The sequence below is a fragment of the Brachyistius frenatus genome, unplaced genomic scaffold (genome assembly GCF_029030835.1).
Source record: "Brachyistius frenatus isolate BFR_SWC_R1_liver_20210118 unplaced genomic scaffold, ASM2903083v1 Contig_61, whole genome shotgun sequence".
NCBI classification, from domain to species: domain Eukaryota; kingdom Metazoa; phylum Chordata; class Actinopteri; family Embiotocidae; genus Brachyistius; species Brachyistius frenatus.
Window position 1 is genome coordinate 1,023,383 of NW_027210660.1, and position 17,276 is coordinate 1,040,658.

General features: G+C 40.8%; 1 protein-coding gene across 1 annotated transcript in view; it reads left to right on the forward strand.

The window, feature by feature from the left end:
• Nucleotides 1–2,982: 2,982 nt before the first annotated feature.
• LOC138625292 (receptor-type tyrosine-protein phosphatase S-like) overlaps nt 2,983–17,276 on the forward strand; it is a 69,190-nt gene continuing 54,896 nt past the window's right edge. The window contains exon 1 of the mRNA XM_069706114.1: nt 2,983–3,311. The gene's annotated coding sequence lies outside the window, so the exon portion shown is untranslated. The remainder of the gene's footprint in view (nt 3,312–17,276) is intronic.

Consider the following 17,276-nt stretch of genomic DNA (forward strand, 5'->3'; position numbering starts at 1 on the left):
GAATAATCTCAGTTTTTATGTCTCTTTTCTAAATGTGCAAAATTTTCGTTGTTAATTTGGAAACTAAGCTCGAGAATTGAATATTAATCTCTCTTTCTGTGCTCTGATATCTCACTGTAGTTCTTCAGTTTGAGAGCTGTTTACTTACAATTGCAGCATTTGCATTAAGAGCATCATTACACATATTTAGACGGATTGAAATAGTTGCAGTAATGGGACATAAAAAGCCCTACCATCTCATCATGACAGCCCGGCCCATAAAGTTATCTTATTTAGATAGTGGAGCACAATTTATTTTTGAGTGCACGTTATTAAAGAATAATCCGTGGCTATTCATTTCAGCTCTTTATACCAAACACAGGCTTTCCACTACTCATAAACTCGAGGACACTGAAATAAAGCATAACAGAAACTTGATCTTTCGGAGTCCTGCAGTCACAAAGTATAAATAGAGTGCAATTAACGTCACTGCTGCAGGGCAGTGGTAGACACAGGGCACTTACCCTGCTAATTTTAGGGATCTTTTGCCCTAGCTTCAACTCTGAAAATGGGAATACTGTAATGCTATACAGTCAGGCAGGTCGCATGGTGACTGGCAGAGACAGCACACAGACAACAGAGACTGCTTTATTCTGACAGGAAACAGACACAATATTAGATCCGCATTGCTGGAAGCTCAACCAAAAGTCTTGACTATCCGCTAATTTGTTATGTTAATGTGAGTGGGAACAGGTGTCATGTAGGCAGAGTTAACTGAGAAACTCCAGCTGGTAAATGGTGGTTCAACTTCCTGTACGTAATCCAAGAGGTCTCATGTGACTAACTTGACATCTGACCGCTCTGAAGAAGGGTGATTAAATTATGGTATTTAGATAACACAATAGCAGAGGAAGTAGGCCTCCTTTATATAAAGAGATCAAAGGAAGCAACAACTGTTAATGTTGGAATAAATAAAAGAGAACTTGTCTGCTATAGGCTATTACATATAGACAAAGAAGTGGATATATTATGAAGTACAACCCCCCCAATTCATACTTTTCTTCCAGAATAATCTATACTTTCATTAAGTCAATTCGGCCAATAAAAGAGACTTGCCACAGAAATACTGACATACAACTAAATACAACTAAACAACGATTCATAAACCTTTTGTTCTCACACTCAAGCTCAAGCATATGCAACATCACATAGCAGGAACCTCCCACTAGATGTCACTAGCAACATAGAAAATCAGTCAGAGTGGAAGCCTTTGTCCCCATAAGACCATTTGAAATGCTCAAAAACTATCTCAGAAATGGTGGTGGTAGGTTTATTTTTTCTGTCTCTTAGAATGAGATTCTGATAATAACTTTTACCAAAGTATTCAGGGATGACTGTGTATTTGTAGTGTAAGATGAAAAAAAAATGTCAGAGGCAGAGTTGCTGACGCAGAGCCTTTTTGCAAAGTATTGCTTGGGGGTCAGCGAAAAGGTTAGAATAAAGCCTCCTTCATGTAGTCCTGAGGTGTCATGCCAGCCTCCAACACCATACTCCAACACCTCAGAATCTGCCCTCGTGGCGGTTTTTTTCCTTTTTTTTTTTTTTTTGTCATGTTGTGTGACCTAAATAGGATCAAATATAAAAAACAAAGACCAGTTTTAGTCTTTTGGCGTCGTTTAAGATCAAAAGAATGGGGCTTTGTTACCATTTTTACTTCTTTTTTTAAAAATTATTTTTATTGATGTTTGTAAGCAAAGTATTGCTAGATGTGAACAACATTACCAGAGTAAGATCTTATAATGACATATTGTACATAAACGGTTAAAAGGCCACACATATATGGACACATTCTCATTGTTGTCCATTACTGTATGGTAATGGTGGGACTTATTTTACTGGAAATTACAGTACAGTTGTCCTTTGTTGGAGAATTTGGCAGACATGTATCATGATGTTTTTGTTGTTGCGGTCAACATCCATTGCTATAATTTTAGTAAGGGTTTACTGATGACAAAGCAATATATCCATATATATTCATTGCTACTTTGATCTTTTGCCAATATGATGCAAACAAATCCAGACAAAATGTTTGGCCCACATTATGCAGCAGGAGACAACCAAGATAAAAGTACATTTGGGACAGCACCTTCACTTTACCTCGAAGAAAGATTATTGATTTATTTATGTAAATTAGTCCACCCTAATTAATATAAATGGAGGGGACAAAATATATAAACACCTTTTGTATAATAGAGCATATTTCAACAGATCTACTGCAAAATAACGCCCAAAATAACTATGTAGTTAAATCAACTGCTTCAACATAAACTGAACATTATAAACGTAATGAATTTATTGCAGAGCTAGACTGCATTTGTTTTTAACTAAGTGTACTTAATAAACTGGTCACTAAGTGCATCTCCCTGACGATAAACAGTAAAGTTATATTAAGTCCTGGCCTCTATTGTCCTCAGATATTATTGCATTATTTACCCCACGTGGCATTATTTCCATAATATCCCACCATGAGTTGTGTTTGACAGTAGCCTACTATTTTAGAGAGTCCGGCTATAATTTAGTGTGGGAGTTCTGCTCTGTGGTAGTTGATATGTGACTCTGACTCTGTATTCATGCCAACAGCTATAATTAGACACTATATTATAGGGATCTACAGGGTTTCAAGGTGCTTATCTTCTTTTTAGCCCTTGGGGAATACAGTGGGGGGGGGGGGAAGAATCAGTCACCAATACACAACACCGCCCTACCTCAGCACCAGCCACCTCTTTTGCACCAGTCAGCGGTCCAGCGAGAGCTTGGAGGAGGTGGGGTGGATGTGGAGTGGTAATGGGGGTAATAGGGGTGATGGGGGATACGGTTGCTATTGGAGATCTTGCCTGCATCACGTCATGTGTAGGGGGGAGGGGGAGAGCTCCGGTGTATGCCTGATAGAGAGAGAGAGTGGGAGAGGAAGAGATAGAGATAGAGCGGGGAGGGGGAGGGAAGGAGGAGGACATTAAGGAAGAAGACAGGGAGTATCAATGACATCAACCAGCAGTAGCTGAGGCCGCCCGACGAGAAATGCTCTCCCGACAAAAGGGCTGAGGAGCAGCCGTGACCCGCTCCGCCCCAAGAGCTTCGGTCGACAGCCTGGACGTTGGGGAAACGCCGGCGATGCGTGCATGCATCCTCCACAAAGGCAGACCTTCCTTTGAGTGGAGCTCTGCTGCCACTGGATTACATTTATCCTTGCTGTTTCCAAGGAAGCTTCCAGCTGCAAAGCCACCCACATGAATCTACCATACAGTAAAGAAGACGGAGCACTTCCTACCAAGGTAAACCAATAACCAATATTATTGGGGTTTTTTTTCACAGTTCACGTTTGCAGCCGTGCACCCCACCCAGACTGGTCATTTTCACTTGTCGTGTAGCGCTCGGAAACTAACGAGGTGGTAGATCCCAGCCGCGGTGAAATTTCAGTCTTTCTCCGGGGCCGGGAGTCTCCTCCGCGTTATTTCGCTGTCATTACAGCATCACTTGAGACTTTGTCCCAAACGTGTAGGTGAAAAGCAGACCGCGAGGTTGTGCAGATCAGGCTGGTTGGCATTATGCTGTGAGTGCGCGTCCCCCTTCATCCCCTCCTTATTGTTGGCTGGGCAGCATGAGGGACCCGGGCAGACTGGCACAGCCTTTGTTCCTCATCCACTCTCATTGAAAGTGGCTTTTTAACCCCTTTCTAGGTATGGGTCTGATTTTGAGTCAGATCATGTCTAAAAAATAATATATATATATATAGACACTAACATTGTTCAACAAAATTATGAAAAATAAAACATGCATCCTATAGATTTGAGACAGACATTTAAAAAAGAAAAGAAAGAAGAGGAGTCATTAAAGTCTAAGTCCAGTTACCTTTGCATAAATATTTCAGTAATGCCACAGAAAAGTGAAAATCCCATTACGATAATGTCACTCAACACTTTTGAGGAGGCAATCACAGACACATTAGGAATCCATATGGGCCATTATACTAATATTAGAATGATTTTTTTTTTTTTGGTATGGAATAAGGGACCAGGTGGCAAAGCGGATGGACTTATTTAGTACTGTTTTCTAGACAATAGAGTGGCTGCTGCATCTGCTACTCTCAGGCATTATTTTTAAACAAGCCCATCTGCACACACAGTATAGGCAGTGTTTTTAGTCCATAGACCTCTCGTATGTCTACAATTATACGCAGAAGGATTTGCTGTTAACAAAGCCACTCACGCGTACAGGAAGAGTGTAATTTAATGATACATCGATTCATTCTGACACATTTTCCGAGGGCTATTGCTTGTTTGGGATTTAATCATGTGAACTCCAGATGCCTGTTTAGGTTTTCTGTATTTCCGCTGTGTGGCCTCTGTAAACTGGAAAATTGCAGTGCCGTGGTTAATCCGAGGAAGGTCTTCCTCTTCACCCACAGATGGGAAATTTTCCCCCGGGCACCGTGCGTTTGCTGGTTATTGTTCCAGACCATTTCCACATCCCTAATTATTTTAATCAGTCATTTTTACGCATGGGTTCCTCTCTTTAGTAGATGGCCCGATCCCCCCCCCTCCCCCTTTCCAGCTTCAATCATTTTCTAAGAAGAATACACAAGGTGCTCCATCAACATGAGAGGACCAGAGATCTAGATATTTGCATTGTTTTGAAAGGGAAGAGTCATGTGGGAGCAGAATAATTGAACTGGCAAATTTCCTCTCTGTGTCCGCTGGAAGCAGATCATATATTCTCTTCCAAGAGTCGAGGGATGCCGGGCCCCACAGGTATCCATCTAGGCACTGTTAGGAGCAGTAGCTTATGAAATCAGTGATGGCATGTACTCTTTAAATAGCATTTCACAGGGTTCAACGATAGGCCTCAATGGTCCCTCCAAATATACACCACTGCGAGATCCATCCAGACTTCAATACGCCGGATGACATGTGCTCCCAGTGGAGCAGCTTTGGTTTCACGTCAAAAGCCTCATTGAAGTCTTATTCCCAGTTTCTCGCAGCAGCATTACCCTAACAGCGCTCTTTTTTTTTTCCCCCCTTTTTGCTACATGTTGTGCCCGTCCTGGCTTTTTGTCAGAATCTCTGTGTAAACTCACCATTTGCTTTGCTTTGCACCAGTCAGCTGGAAGGAAGGAAAACATCAAGGCATGCAACTTTGATGCTGTGAGCGTAGCCACCTGTATTACAAGCAGACAGAAACTTTGTTGTTGTCTCGGCATTGATATTAATTGACCTTTTCAAAGCCATCCAAAAAGTGAGCTTTTGTCGGCTCCGCTTCTCTTCTTGTTTATTCGAAGCTTGCTGAAACCACTGCATACAGCATGCAAAATGAAGCCCACAGGGCTGGGCAACATCGTTGAAATTATTTGACCAATAATGAGAACAATACTTTTACATTATTAGAATATATATCTATTGATATGCAAGATTTATAGAAAATCATATTTAACCCCATTAGTCCCCAAATTATTATTTTTTCTGATTATAAAGTCAACAGCATAACACCCTTCGTCTAGCAGAGCCCTGATTCAGATAAGAAAAACAGACCATAAATGGGAAAAAAAAGACCAAAAGAGAAGAGATCCCTCCTCCGGGATGAATAATAAAATTGTGTTGTTTTTTAATGTCTTAATTTAACCTTTGTTGAACCAGGGAGTTTCTTGAGATACATTATCTCTAGTATAACTGAGCATTAAGTCAGCATTTCATATTGTGATACGATCGCCCCACTCACATTTGTTTTACAAAATTGTGGTGACTAAATAAGATTTCTGGGCAGATATTCTGCATAATTGTTAAAGCGAGGTAGTCAAGTTCTCTAAGAGTTTTGAGTGATGTAATGTACTCCAAATTGCATTACACTAAACATAAATTTGATCCCATTCTGTGAGATTTTATATACATTAACACTAATGATGTGTACTGGTTTTGAAAAAGAGACTCCCATGATATTTTGATATTGATCTCAACCATAATGACCAGCCAATTAGGTTATTGAGAAGTCATGTATAGTAGTCACATGCAACACACCAGTCAGTTAGCAGCAATCACATACTGTATGACACATTGTTCCACATATGGAATTAATCATCACATCTAATGAAAGATGATATTTGTGGGCATCGAGAGATATTCATTGAATTTGACAAACATTTGCACAAGAATTATGTTTACTATTTGTTTGAAATTGATAATATAGTTCTGTAAAAATGTAACACCACATGATCATATGACCTTGATGCTAATTAACTGATGATGAGTCAATTATCATTCTATTGAATACACATATTGCCATTATTCTTGCAATTACCAAAACAGTCTTTTCATACCAAAAAACTGCAACTTTATAAAAATAATAATAAAAGATATGCAATAGATAAATGTAAAAGTTACCTATGTTCTCCTAATTATCTATGTTAATTGCATAAACAATGAGTAAATAAGTAATTTATATTTACATAAACAAGTGTTAGAAATCCACTGTACCTGGTGGAAGATGTAATGTAGCCTGCTTATGCAGAGATGCACCGTAGTGTTGTTTTTTTTAGAATCTCTCCAGTGATCCAGACCCTTAATTATCCTTTTTTTTTTTTTTTCAATCAAGAGGTCATTCGTAATTATGTGTGTGTGTGTGTGTTTACCATGTGTCTGTGTTTCTGTGCGAGCATATGAGTGAAGGCTAAGAGATACGTTGTGACTTGACTGATGCCCTTCTCCAGATGAATCAGAGATTTTGATGTGTCAGCAGGGATGAATAATGCACACTGCTCCAGTACCTCTTCTCTTCCTCTCTTCTCCACCTCTTGTCTTCAGTCGTTCGCCTCTCTTTTCATCACAACTGCCACATCTGAAGACATCTTCACCTTCCTCCCCACCCATCCCCCTCCTCCTCCTCTCCTCCCCTCCTGCAGAGGAGGACTGCATGTTGCTGCCGTCTCGCTGTCCTTTGGTCAACCCTCCCTTCTGTTTCAGCAGCGACCTCATTCCTCTCGTCAGACAGAAGTCTCTTTGGACATTTTTGCACATTGCATGATGACACACATGTTTTCTGAGCTTCTACCTTCTGCCGACATTTGCTCTGAAAACGGCCAAATGTGTTGATGTACACAGCTCATTATCCAATCATGAGAGGGGGAAGTGCAGCCATTGACATGGTTTGACAGTTACATCCCTGACTGACAGCAGTCATTAGGAGGGTAGTGCTAACTGACAAGATGGCTGATAAAGCAGAAGACAAACTGACTAATCAGAACTCGGAGAAAGCGAGAGCAGCATTTGCTTTGAAGTGTACAGTTAGCCGCCAATAAATGTTCAATCGGCAGAATATTCTATGCACCTTGCTTCAAGCACTTGACAAGTCCTCAGGAGTATTGTCAAGTCTCGGAGTGCGAGGCTCCTCTTCGGTACATGTGAAGGATAAAGGTCTGAATGAATTTGTTTGGGCTGCAATTACGCCCCAAAAATATTAAGATCTTGCGAAACATAAAATAATATAACTTAATTAGTGGAATGGAGCCATACAAATTCTAAAGCAAGTAGCAAAACTGTATTTGTGTGACTGTCATGTACAGAAAACCTTCTCTAACCATTATAACATATGTTACACATTGTGTGGCAAAGGACAGGATATAATTAGATGAGCTAAGGTTTCATAGCCCTGTGTGTGAATATGTTTCACTTTGTAGATGTCAGTAAACAAGTATTGGACAGACACCCATAACATTAGGTAGAGACAGCCAAGGTGCCCAAAAGATGAATCCTGCTGACTTTAGTGGTCTTCTGATTTTGTTATTGAGTCGTTTGTGGTTTCAGTAAATGTTTCAAAAACTATTAGATTGCCATTAAATATTGTGCACAAATTCACGTCATCCTCAAGATTTACTGTCTAACTTTGATGATACCTAATGTTTCATCTAGTAGCATCATCTGGACAAAATGTAAATTTGTCTAATGCCTTGGTTTATGAAATGCATCCCCATCAGCCTCAGTTACATTGGGCTATGCTATGTTTAAAACTATTTAGCAAACTAAAATAGTACGCATAGCTAGCAACACACCTTCATCAGCAGGTGCTTCAGTCTGTTATCGTTGTCACTGTGAGCGTGTTAGCATGCTGTCGTTAACATTCAACTCAAAGCGCTGCTGTTAAAGTACAACATCACGAGCAGCTTTTCACTTTTGTAAACTTAAAATGGTCCCAACAATAGACCTGCCTCTGCCACCTACTATATCCAAACCAAGTGTTCCCTGTTGTAGTCGGCTCCACCGATCGAAGAAAAGGAAAGGTTTGGCATGCCTCCATATGCCAGAACATCTTTATTGCATCAGTGAAACAGCTTTGCTACTTTAAAAAACATTTACGATGCAGGACGGAATAGGGACGACGTCCAGGAAGCGTATGGCTCCGTTCCATCATCACAACTCACTGAGAGAAAACTTAAAAGCTAGAAGATTCACTTCCCTTTGGGGTCAGCAGAAGCATTGTGCATTTTGTGTGTGTGTGTGTGTGTGTGTGTGTGTGTGTGTGTGTGTGTGTGTGTGTGTGTGTGTGTGTGTGTGTGTGTGTGTGTGTGTGTGTGTGTGTGTGTGTGTGTGTGTGTGTGTGTGTAGGTGCAGGTGCAGGTGCAGGTGCAGGTGCAGGTGGTGGGACTGGTTGACATGGCTCCTGAATGCAGGCCCACATTTGTTTGTGGCATTTCATGATTACTCTGTCTCCACAGCATTGAAGAATGCCAGTTTGGATGAAGTATTTGCTTGATGGAGGGAGAGTAATGGCTAGTCATTGGTGGAAAGCATCCGTGTGCAAGTCTGTTACCCTTGACAAGCATTTCATCTCTTCACTTACCCAGCCACACTCTCTGATTTCAGCATCGAGACAGAGGACAAATGCAGTTTTTCTACCCCATTACTCCGGTTTTCAATTCTATTCACAACTTTATCGTCCCTCAAGGAGAAATTCATTTGGCGTCACAAATCTCATCTCCATCAGGAAGTCATGCAATGGCTGGTTAGTGACAGAACTGCTAAGGCTGGCCGCCTGTGTGGCGCGTAAATAGGCTTGTTCACCGCCATACGAAGTCAAAAAAATTAGCCCTGGTGTTGAATGTTAAATTCTTTAGATTAATAGTCACGTAAATTGGCAGCAATCAGGGGTTTTTTTGGCTGTATGTTTGAGCTGTGCATTGATCTTAAACACCAAGCAGAATGTAAAATGTATGTAAATGTTCAATAGCTGATTTCTGTGTTGTTGCAGAACGATGTTGCAGTTGTGCATTAATGAGCTCTCAGTGGACAACATGTCATGTGACCATGCCAGACAGGTGATAGCATAGCAGCGCAAATACACAGGAGAGTGGGATCCTGGGTAAACACAACAACGTGTCTCCAGAAAATTAATCAGGATCTCCCAGAGGGACTGCATATCTTTTACATAAGCAAAGAATGAATAAAAAGTTGCTTCAAGATTGCAGCATACAAGGAAGCAGTGAATGAGACATACAGGCCAGTGCTTGTAAAGCCATGTAGCGCTGTGCCAGGTGTGTGTTGGTATCTGAATCCTTAGTTGTGTGTTTGCAAACAATGATATTCTTTCCATAAATCAATAAGCGGATGATTTCATTTGAAGAATGTCTTTTACATTAACGACATCCCCATTGCATAATTGTGTTGATCAGCCAGTATGACGTTATTAAAACAGAGCTCTGTGTCTCTCAAGGCTGCTGTTATCACTCTGAAGACAAGCTTATCAAGAGGCCCTGAAATCTGCTTTACACAACCCAACTTTGTCTTCGATGTGTAGGGTTTTTCTAAACCGCTGAAACAGGGTGGCAAAAATGGCTGGCATGTCTCATTAATGAAGCACAACTGAAATATAATGATGGCCGAAATGATGACAATAACGTCCAGACAGATGAAGGTGTTCTCTGTTGTCAGGGAGCCTTAGTCCTGCTCCAGGAGAAGCTCACTAATTGACCGCGGTGTTTCTTTAGTGCGTGTTTCCTACGTGTGTGTGTGTGTGTGTGTGTGTGTGTGTGTGTGTGTGTGTGTGTGTGTGTGTGTGTTGTGTGTTGTGTGTGTTTGATGGACTTGATCATTTATTCAAAATACATTTATGAATTGTGTTTTGGACTCGTAAAAAAAGCCAATTGTGTGACTTACATTTAAATTAGGAATTGTCACTGTAATCAGACCAGTTACACAATGCTGCTTTTCTCATATGTCAGAGCTGTTTAACAATTAGGAACGTACATGGAAGTGCATAACTATGTGGACATCAGTATGTATATACAGTTCTCTTCCCCGTTAGGATACGACTCTGTGCTGGCGTTGGATATGCTAATTGGACAGTGAGTTGACAAGGGCTCAACCATCAGCCTGCGTAATGAGCCGCTACACAGAAGATCGGCTGCCTCTGAAGAAGAGCCAGCAGAGAGAAAGAGAGAGAGAGGGGTTGCTGAAAGAAATTGCGAAATATGTTTGGGTGTTTGCGAGCTGTCATCGTCTCACTTGAGTGAATGTAGCGTAGATGTGTTTTTATGTGGACATGTTCTTCTGCTGTTGTCAGAAAAAAACAAAACTCCACCTGCATCTGAAAAATGACCTTTTTTTTTTTTAGACAAGAGACAGCCATGTTTTAGTCAGATGACAATGCATTTTTGGCATTACCCTAAGGGATTTGAAAGAGGTTTATGAGCCTACAGGGTTGAAAAAAATCGACTGAGCTCATGGAGGAGCAAGTAATCCTTCAACTTATTTGAAAGCATGAAAATTGTCAAATTGAAGCTGCAAGGTTTCCACCCAGCTGTGACGTGTAGATCCCTTTTCAAGCCAAAATTTAGGACACGTCAAAGTAAACAGGTTTGGCTGACTCAAATATCTTGACTTTGCTACCTGTTTTACAAAATATAAAGATGAAACAAAACACTGGGATGTTTGTGCAAATGAAATTTAGATCCAGCCCTCTGTTTTTAAGCAATATCTCAAGGATTAAAGAAAGTATCTTAGCTTTTTAATTCTTCTGTTATCCTACCATTATTTATTTTTAAAATTATTCTTTACTTTGAGCCAGTATAGCCACCATACACAGCAGAACACAGCTGGCACTACAATATAAATGATTAAAAGGATCAGTAGTTGTTAAATTACAGGTCAGAAACAATTTGTATTTTTTATTTAATGTAATACAGTCTAATACCATGGCTGGATTTAACAGATATGTGCCATTAGTCTCCTTTTGTCATTTAAAGAAAATCTTAGATTTACTGGCTGTTCATTAATGCAGCACTGACTCTCTAACTTCCTGTTACCAAAATAGCTTCACTTAGCCAATAAACACTTTTTTTACTGCTCTGATGTCCTCCAATGCCATATATGTACTTTTATACCATTTGGTAATACATTTCCTGCTTAGCGAGATCCAGTCCATCTGTTGCCAGGCTCATCCGAGGTGGCCCATCCATTATGCGATGCCTCTTTTGAGTTGCGTTGGTCTGTCTCTGACCTTGGAGCCGCTTTAAGATGCGTGGGTGTTCATTTGCCGCACTATTGTTGGGCCACAGAAGCTTTTCTCTGTCCTAGACATGCAGAGATTGAGGTCAAAGGGAAAGTTAGTTTGGTTAGTGACGCTACTTTCTCCACCCTTCCCTTTGTCCCTCATCACGAATCCATGTGTTGTCTTGGCTCGGAAATGTAGTTGGGATGAACAAAAGAAGAAGCATGTCCAGATTTTTGAAACAGTGATTTGATTGCTGAAAGGGTCATAAATAATGGTCATGCTGGTGTGTAATCTTACTGATATGCTTATGTGGAATGAGAAAGGCTGTTTGTGTCTTTTACTTCCTTCTGGGATTAGACAGAGTGGTCAGACACGGAGAATGACTGTAAATATGGCTGTAAATGAAGGCAATCAAAGTGTAGATTTCAGAAAAATTACCCTGTTGGCTGTAGTTCATCAGTTAATCAAACCGTGACCTCAAGCAAAACTCACACTCACAGCTAAAAAAAAAAGAAAAAGCCAGAAAATGTGGGTTCTAGATACAGTTTTTAAATTCTGTTTCCTCATCATCCCATGAAAGTTATTTTTGGAGTTAGATATCATTATTTCATTATAATGAGAGAATCATGCTGGTTTTTTTTTTCAAAGATCACATGATAAAGTACAAGCAAAGTCCCACTCGAGACGCAGACATATGAAAGCAGTCTTACAGTGAACCCACAGTCCACAAATGAGTACCTGCATATAGTCACATCAAAAAATGTGCGGATGCAGATCTTTACAATAAACTTTAAATTCCAGCAGACTGTCAAATGCAGAAATAAAGTTAGCACAGACCTGCTTATAACCCAGAAACCTAAAAAAATAAAATAAAAGATAAATGTTTTAACGCATGTTTAGATGTCATCATACCATCATTCTATTCCCTCTAGTAATCCAACCAAAAATGAAAACAAAAATATTAGGTGAGCTCAAATAAACCAACGGATTATTTCGTCATGATTTTTTTATGCATTGATTTAATCTTAAATCCCTCTATTGTTAGGCTGACCAGGTCAAGACAGCCGCATAAACAGTTGAAAAAAAAAAAAAAAAAAACTATTCAAATTTAAAAACTAATAAAGTAACTGAAGTGAGAGAAGGCCAAAGACAGGCACGATGAAGAATGGAGGAATTTACAAGAAAATACTATTCTGTTAATGTCATTCAGTTATTTTCATTATGAATGAAGCTGTTATTTTCAGTTTAATTAATGATTTAGTGTGTAATTAGTATTTTCATTCATAGTTTAGTTTAGTAATTAGTTAAAAATGCAAATCACAATTAACCGGAGCTCAGAGGGATGTTTTGAAAAAAAATATTCGGACCAACAAATAACCCATAAAATTAATAAATCTTATGTGACATGAATTGTCACATTAAATTGTCACTTAGTCAAGTTAAAGAATTACAGTAATAAGGGTAATACTTGAATGAATGGATGATTGAACAGTCAGAGCTCATGTCAGTGGCCACATGTTTTGATCGATTCATTGTTCTTTTTAGTTACTGCTTGAAATAGAAATAATAAATCATTACATATATGGGCTTTCCTTCCATGCCTACAGATTTGGTAGGCTGTCTCCATGAGTCATATTTGCTCTCAGAAGCAATTTGAAACTCCAGCAGCAACCTTATTTACAGCTTCAGACCAGTGATGAAAATGGTTGCTATCGCTGTTTTGTCAATATTTCCCTTGATCACGCTGTTTGGCGGAATGTCGTGTGGGGCATCCACAGTCTTAATTTCAGCATCCTGAAATTTTAAGATTTAGCTGAAGCATCCACGTCTCCAGATTCATTTGTATTCAGGGCAAAGAATCGCAGTATTTGAGTGACAGGTGAGTTTTCTTGTTAGAGAGGAGCCTCAGATATTTTATTTCCACTGCTAAAAATGTAACCGGGGCGGTGTAGCTCATGCCTGCAGTAAGCCGTGCTTCATCCTGTGCTTTTGATCCTCAGTGTGTGTGTGTGTGTGTGTGTGTGTATGTGTGTGTGTGTGTGTGTGTGTGTGTGTGTGTGTGTGTGTGTGTGTGTGTGTGTGTGTGTGTGTGTGTGTGTGTGTGTGTGTGTGTGTGTGTGTGCGCGTGCGTGTGCGTGTGAGTATGTTTGTGTGTATTTGTGTGTGTGTCTGTGGGCTGTGTGTTTAAGAGAGAGCGAGGGGAAGTGTGAGCGAGCGAGTGCCAATCTCCCCCATGATGCTTTGCCATCTGCCATGTTTATGTGTGTTTGTGTGTGTACCGCTCTGTGACGTGTATGCATTTGTGAGTGTCGTTCGCCTACAGGGTGCAGGGTCATAGAAACGTGAAGTAATATTAGTCCCTCTGTTTCTTCCTAATACATGGCTCCTACTCCAAATGTCTCCTCTCCAAGTGGAAACACAAATACATGCATAATTCAAGACCGGGGTATTTTTGTGCAGAAAAAGTCCAAGTGTACACTTTAATTTCAGAATCTCTGGTAAAAATATGAAAGAGGATTTATTAGAGTGGATTACTGTATTACTATTGTACCTTTGAAAGTTTAGTGGTGCACAGTCATAATATTCCTCCCATCGTGTTCCCTTTAAAAAAAATGGTTTTGCTTTAATGTATCCTCCAAGCGTCACGGAACACCTGTAAAGCCTGCTCGCACCATTGGATTCCAATTAAAAGTAAAAGAAATCAAAAGGACACAGGGTTCCTATCAGGTGTACTATCTCACAGCCAGTATGGTGCCGCAGGAAACAGATCTGGTCTTTCTATGAATGCTGGTGACTCGTTGTCATGGAGACAGGCCTTGGGAGACCTTCTCAACCCACTTGTGGTGAAAGGCATTATGGGTAAGGTGGAAAGGGGGGGGTGCTGGGTGGGGACGAGCTGAGGAAAAACAAAACATGTCACCCTCCGAGGGCCCCAGCGGAGCAGGGGCAGCTTGGATGCCACCTTAACAATGTTATTTCATCAGCCTGATGGAGCACAATAACCGGTGTACATTTCACCACCTGAGCTGTGGTGTCATTATCTGCTTCCCTGCAATAAATAGCACATGTATCCCCATCAATCTATCTGTCTGGATGACCATCTGTGTTGTCACACTGAAAAGGTAATAAGACCAACCCCTGCTGTCCTCTCTCTGGATGCTGAGCCAGATGATCAGGGCGAGCAGCTTGTGATGGGGGGCTGTAGAGACTCTAGGTAGAGACATGAGAATATCCATCCTCACAGTGCTCACACCTTTTTATTCTGCCTCTACAACAAGCAAGTGCATCTTGGTTTTCTATCTAAATGTCCAGAGTATGTTAGATCCCATTAGCGTTAAATATTAGCAGCACAAGTGCAGACATGCCCAGATTGGCCTTGGTCTACTGCTGCTTCTGTGTATGTGTTTTGGCTCCTTCCCTCAACATTCACAGCTGTAGGATGCTCTAAGCCCTTTTGTTTGAACTGTGTCAATGGACCAGCAACAGCTGGAGCAGCCGGTGCAGGGCAGCTGGGGAGAGGAAGAGGATTTGTATACAAGCAGGGGTTAGAGTGTGTCTAAAAAGAGAAGGATATGAACGATGGAGTGTTGCGGCGGAGACGACATCAAGAGAGGGGAGAGGTCAACAAGGAAAGTGGGGAGGAAGGGGATGAAAGGAGATGGGAGAGGAGGAGATTTCAGCAATTCATAGACTAATACAGCAGTGAGATGAGGGTAAGATTAAGGATTAGTTAGAGATTGTGCTACTATAGTGGAGGTAGAGCCAGAGGGGTTTTGTCAGCAGGTGAAACCCGACAGGGACGCCTGGATAAACGGAGAATAATGTAGGGTTAGACTGAGGTCATGTTTAGACCCTCCTGCACACACAACGCTGCAACATACGAGGAGCACCTATGTCTCGGCGGCTGCGTGGCTCCATGCAGACAAATTGAGTTTCCATGAGAGGAGAATTTACTTAACATGCTGCCAATGGTGCTTAAATGAGCTCTGATCTGATTTTTCTTATCATATTGTTCAATTGAAAAGGGGGACGCTGAAAGCTTTTCTATTCCGCGGCTATTACGCAGTGTTAGATAAGGCGAGGGCTGAGCGGCATGAAAAGGAGCCTGTATCAGATAGACAGCCATGTTTTCAGCAGAGCTATTTTTAGTGTAGGAATTGGCAGACAGTAATGTGTTTGAGCAGGTCATTAGCTCAATAAGTGGTTGGAGGAGTCTTTGAATATGTAACTCAACAGAAATGCCTCTTTCATTTACTAAAGGCGAGTAAGGGTCGGCCTAATCTCTGCTACTCCATTTCCTGCCAGTGTATCGGGGATGTCACGGTGAAAGTGCACTTATGGGTGTTTAAGCATATTTATGCGCCGATGACAGTGTGCCTGTCACCTTTGAATACATATAATGTCTCCCCGAGAGCATATATATTTTCCCGTACTGCTGCTTGAAGGGAGACATGTATGTGCCCTGACATATGACAGGTTAACAAAAGCTCCTTTCTCATTTGGCCTCTCCACCTGCGTTCTGATACATCGAGCCGAGGGGTGGGGGTCGGAAGAGCTTGATAGGACTGAGGAGTTATTGACTCCCAGACAGGGAGTTTCTGCACAGCTTGTCTAAATCTCTGTAAGCAGACAGAGCTGAATTATGTTCAGACTTCCAGATGTGTGTGACTCTGTGCGTGTGTGTTTATGTGAGGAAAGTGAGCAAAATACTGATGGAGATCCCCCCCAAGGCTAGGGATTAACAAGAGCGGGGACGTCTATTAAAGGCAGCCGTTTTCTGATACATTTGCTGTTATTGAATTTTTGCTGCATTTTTACTGACCTCCCAATCCTCTTTGTTTAAGTGTTTTTCCATTACTGTGGCACACTCTGGATGTTTTATTGCATTAACACTTTTATGTGCCACCAGAACACTAAAATACTGAATGCTAAAAAGGAATTAGGCCAAAGCTAAAATGAAATTATTTGGACGTCTGAGGAAAAAAAAGAAGTCTTAAAAATGTATCATTGCAGCTAATTTCACGGCTCACTAGAAAAGGAGACTTATTAATACAGACGCAGTACGCTGAAAACTATTTCGGTCTGTTTCTTGTCATAGTTATTGAACAGTGGCTCTATTGTTCTGGTATTAGTTCAGTCAGAGCTGGCCTGCTTGAGCTGTTAATCCCAAATCAGAAGTGCTCTGGCTAAATCAAAAGACCTAATCCTGCATTAGCATGAATTTGTCTTTCATTTTCTTCATGAGGATGTTTTCTCTACATCACTATGAAATATTGTATGTTTCCCTCTTCCCTCATGCTGCACTGACATTTCAAATGTCGCTCTACAGTGTTTTAATATAGGTTGAAAATGTACTTATGGTAGCGGGAGGAACAGTGTTTGACTGATGTGTATACAGGGACTCATGCTGTTTAGTTTTCTGTATCTACAATTACACAGATGTTGCCTAAATGCCTTCTGCAGTGCACGTAACTCGTGTGTAGCCATAATAGTTTGAAAAGTTTAAAATACACCTTTCTAATATAACATTTAATGAAGTTGAAATTGTGTTTGCCCTTCCTTTGGTACTCCTAGCCCATCCTGAAAGAAACACGTCAAGGTCCAAACCTAGTACAGCTGGACCCTGTCTGAAACTAGAGGGCTTTTAATTTGAAAAGTTGCGACATTCAGACGAGCGGGGGTGTTTTATCCACAAACAATGAGTCTAACCATTGTGTAACTTTGAACCATGACTTTCTCAGTGACAGACACTTACTTTATAGTTC